The sequence below is a fragment of the Notothenia coriiceps genome, unplaced genomic scaffold (genome assembly GCF_000735185.1).
Source record: "Notothenia coriiceps isolate Sejong01 unplaced genomic scaffold, NC01 NC01_scaffold00008559, whole genome shotgun sequence".
NCBI classification, from domain to species: domain Eukaryota; kingdom Metazoa; phylum Chordata; class Actinopteri; order Perciformes; family Nototheniidae; genus Notothenia; species Notothenia coriiceps.
In genome coordinates, this window is record NW_011341260.1 from 2,521 (window position 1) to 6,977 (window position 4,457).

Sequence of the window (4,457 nt, forward strand, 5' to 3'; positions counted from 1 at the left end):
CCCTTAAAGGGATCACGTGTATGCCGAATTCAAGAAAGAACCGTGTTAATTAATAACATGTATTTAGTTATATTGTAATATGTGTGTGATTTTGTGAAAACCCATTATAATCTTAAATTATCCAGTTTTTAAAGGAGGTTCTTTCACTTGTTTTAACAGTAACGTAAAACACTGTTATACAACGAGTCAAATCCACATTAAAGATGATGTCTAGATGAACAGATAGTGATTAAACAGGTTGTTGAATGTTATAATGCCTCATAACACACATTTAATATAGTTGTTTAAGCATATTTAGAGCAAGGAAGCTTTAAAAATAACATTGGATCTGTGTTATCCAAGCTATAATGTATTGACGGTCCCTAGGTGAAACTACTTAAAGAAAGGCATTTTAATTATTTGTTAGTGGATCAAACGTATGCCGAATTCACCAGCAGATTATGTTTATTAATAAAATGTCCTCACTTATATTCTTATATGTTAGGGATTTTGTTAAAACCCATTATAATCTTAAATCCTCCAGTTTTTAAACGAGGCTCGTCAGCTTTGTTAACAGTAACCTAAACCACTGTTATACAACGAGTCAAATCCACATTAAAGATGAAGTTAAACTTAATAAATAGTGATTAAACATGTTTTTATTGGAAATACAAAGAGTGCATGAACCCCTCTGACCTGCAGGAGTCACAGGTTTGGTATCCTGGTTCATCATACTAACAGAAATACATTATAAACACACGTTTCTTCAGTTACAGATAATACAAAACAAGCCTTTACCTCAGAAAGATGAATCCTGGGTTATAACAGCTGATCGGAAACACAGCAGCGAACATACATAACATCCATAAGATGTGTGCAACACTCAATCAAGTCCCCCTTTAGATAAGAGCACAAAGGTTCCGCACACATCTCCTCCTCCTTCTTCTTCTTCATTTGCTTTTATGGCAGGCTGCAGACCAACGATTAAAGGCGCGTGCTGCCACCTGCTGGACAGGGCGTGTTACTGCAAGACACATATTACATTACCACAAATCAAAACACTCATTTTCAGGCATTTTAATCGTTATCTAGTCATGATCAAATGTATACCGAATTCACTAAGGAACCGTGTCAATTAATAACATGTCGTCAGTTATAATACGTGAGGGATTTTGTTAAAACCCACTATAATCTTAAATTCTGCAGTTTTTAAACGAGGTTCGTTAGCTATAGAAAAGGTCATCCTTTCAAATCTACATTAAACATCATGTTTACATCAAAACACACCTTTTCAGAACTGCTTTTCACCTGTAATTAATGTTGGGTTTTATATATTTTAAGTCTGCTGTTTTAACCATGTTATGATATTTTACTCTCCTGCTTCTTTGGTGTAACGTCAGAGGTCCAACTCGGTGTCGTGTAGCTCGCATCTCTGGTCCTAAGAAGAGGCTTCTGAGGGTGGTCTATATAAAGGGCAGGTGTCCCAATGGACCAATCAGAATCGAGTATTCAACTAAGCCATGCCCTTTCATGCATGAATTATGAAAACCTCAGTCAGGATTTTTTTACCAAGTGTTTGTATTGCTCTTGGGGCATGAAAAACAAGATTTGAACTTTATTTATTTTGTATCTAGTTTTTTCAAATAGATTTGTATATGTCCACTCAGGTGGACAGTATGCGTTCAGGGTTTGAACTGAAGAGATGTACATTTTGAAAAAATGATAAATAAAGATGTGCAAACTTAAAATGACATTATAATAACAATAACATAAGTATATTGATTTACGGCCCAAAAAGATATTGCAAATGAAGTATTTTCAAGAATAACCAGGGCCAGGGGCCAATTTGAGGCCCCACGCACAGTTATTAGATGAGTGCTAGTGGAGCCTCGCAGCGGCGAAACCGTGCCGCGCCACCCTAATTGCGCCACATAAGCACATAGGTGCGCCTCAGATGAGGCCCCCCTCCGCAAGGTGTGGCCCCCTCCACAAGGTGAGGCCCCACACAGTCTGCATGATCTGCCTGTAGGGAGGGACGGCCCTGGGAACAGCAGCAGCAGTACCAGTATTCATTGTAGTTGAAATATAGCCAGTGATGCATGACGTCCACTGTAGTGGACAGGTGGTTAATCATGATTTCCTGCAAACATAAAATCAATACTTTGATCATTTATGAATTATATGATTCCTTAGTTGTTACTTGATGTCACCACCTTTTTTATACCTGCAGGGGACGCTTTCCATAAAAGGATTGGCAGGATATCGGCAGGTGACTTGGTCCATCTGGCTTTCTGTGGTCCATCTTGGTTTGGAGACATTTATCATGCACTTACCCTGACTTTCCACTGAGTGGCAAAAAACAATGCAAGAAAACACCTTTTGAATTGCTGTCTACTGTAGTGACCTATGCATGAAAGGGTTAAGTAATAACAACACGAGTGCAAAATATGAGAGCATTAAAAGAAAGCAAAGTAAAGGATTGATAATATCACAGGTGCAATTCAACATGTTTATTACATAACATAGGAAATAGTTAGACACAATATATAATGTAATGCAATTAAAAAATGCATAATAATTAAAATAATAATACAGAGTTCACACGATGATTATCTTAGCTTTATTTCTTTTAAATGTGTAAAAAAAACAATGATGATAATATTTGTTCGCCTTATTATTCATTAAATAGGTAAACTATGATAACATTAAATACCTATTAATTAATTACTCCATATCATATGATCAGTTTCTACGATAATAATGTTGTTATTGTAACAGAAATATAATAAACCATAATAATAAAGTAGTACATGTGTTTATAACTGATCTACGGTGTCCGGTGAAGGTGAAATAAAAAGATAACAAATGCGACATTACACAGTAACGGAGCTACGGTGTCCGGGGAGGGTAAAAAGCGCGCAGTGGATAATGGAGGGGGTCACAGTGGGCCAGGTCTTTGATGCGGAATGCATCCTCAGCAAACGGCCGAGAAAGGTAAGCTTTCAGCGGGCAGAAGGGCTCCGGGAGGCCTCGCTCCTCTCCCCTAACATGCCCCCTAACATGTGTGTGTTTGTGTCCGCAGGGGAAGTTTGAATACCTGGTGAAATGGAGAGGATGGTCCTCAAAGTGAGTAGCTAGCTGTTAGCCACCGACATGCTAACAGCAAATAACATGGAGAAATGGCCCCAAACAATGAGCGGGGTTTCGGGGACTTTATTCAACACGAACTGGGGACTCAAGGCATTTTAAAGGGAATTTAAAGGAAGAAACGCATTTTTTAGAAGGTTTATAACTAATATAAACAATACATATGTACAGCAGGAAACCCGATACCCCTCACAGCTGCTGCACCAGTCACATGCACGCATTGAAACTGGGTTAAAACTGGGAATACTGTGTTTGTTTTCATGCACATCGTCGAATATGTGCAGCTATTATACCCGACACACATGCACTATCTTCTGCAGGCTCTGCTGGGTCACATGCATCCATTAGAGCTGGGAATGCGATGTTTGTTTTCATTCATATTGACATGTTTCCATTATTCCTGCATCTGTTACACCTGTAGTAGCTTCTGCAGAATCTACTGGCTCACATGCATCTGAGAGCTGGGACATGAGGGTTTCCTTTCATGCTTATTGACATGTTCACATACCTCCTGCAGCTGTTACACCAGAACTCAACTGTAGCCATGAATACTGTGTTTACTTTCATGCACATCGTGAAATATGAACATTATTCCTGCAGCTGTTATACCCAATGTACCAGTGTCACTACTGAAGGTCACATGCATGCATTTAAACACATTTTAAACGGCATATTGTGAGATATGAACATTATTCCTGCAGCTGTTACACCTGATGTATCAGTGCTAGCTCCCATCCATGAGAACTGGAAATACTGTGTTTGTTTTCATGCACGTCGTCAGATATGTGCTTTATTCCTGCAGCTGTTATAACAGATATACCACGACTAACTGCTGCAGGTCGCACCAGGTCACATGCATACATGTGGACGTATTTACAAACTGCACATTGTGTGGTATGTGTATGCTTCCTGCGGCTGTTACACCTGTACACACGTCTGCAGGCTCTGCTGGGTCACGCCCATTAGAGCTGGGAACACATGTTAGTGTTCATGCATACTGACATGTTTACAGTGTTCTGCAGCTGGTAGAGCAGCGTGGTGGTCACAAGGTGAAGTGTACCTAACCCTATCACCAACGCACACAGAGTAATAACACGCAGATACATTCAGTCCAATGAGTAAAGGACCGGACACGTGATAAGAGTTAGCAGCTCTTTTCTTTACTTGTAATTGATGTCTTATTATTGGTTTCAGGCACAACAGCTGGGAGCCAGAGGAGAACATCCTGGACCCCAGACTGCTGGCTGCCTTCCACAAGAGGTGTGTGTGTGTGTGTGTGTGTGTGTGTGTGTGTGTGTGTGTGTGTGTGTGTGTGTGTTTGTGTGTGTGTG

The 4,457-nt window shown here is 39.8% G+C and overlaps 1 protein-coding gene and 1 long non-coding RNA gene across 2 annotated transcripts in view; one reads left to right on the forward strand and one right to left on the reverse strand.

Annotated features, from left to right (window-relative positions):
• cox11 (cytochrome c oxidase assembly homolog 11 (yeast)) overlaps window positions 1-893 on the reverse strand; it is a 3,204-nt gene extending 2,311 nt beyond the window's left edge. The window contains exon 1 of the mRNA XM_010770215.1: window positions 778-893. The gene's annotated coding sequence lies outside the window, so the exon portion shown is untranslated. The remainder of the gene's footprint in view (window positions 1-777) is intronic.
• Window positions 894-2,886: 1,993 nt separating this feature from the next.
• LOC104944644 (uncharacterized) lies at window positions 2,887-4,396 on the forward strand. The gene is made up of 3 exons (XR_798243.1): window positions 2,887-2,973; window positions 3,062-3,105; window positions 4,321-4,396. It is a non-coding gene; the product is annotated as an uncharacterized lncRNA (long non-coding RNA).
• Window positions 4,397-4,457: the final 61 nt, after the last annotated feature.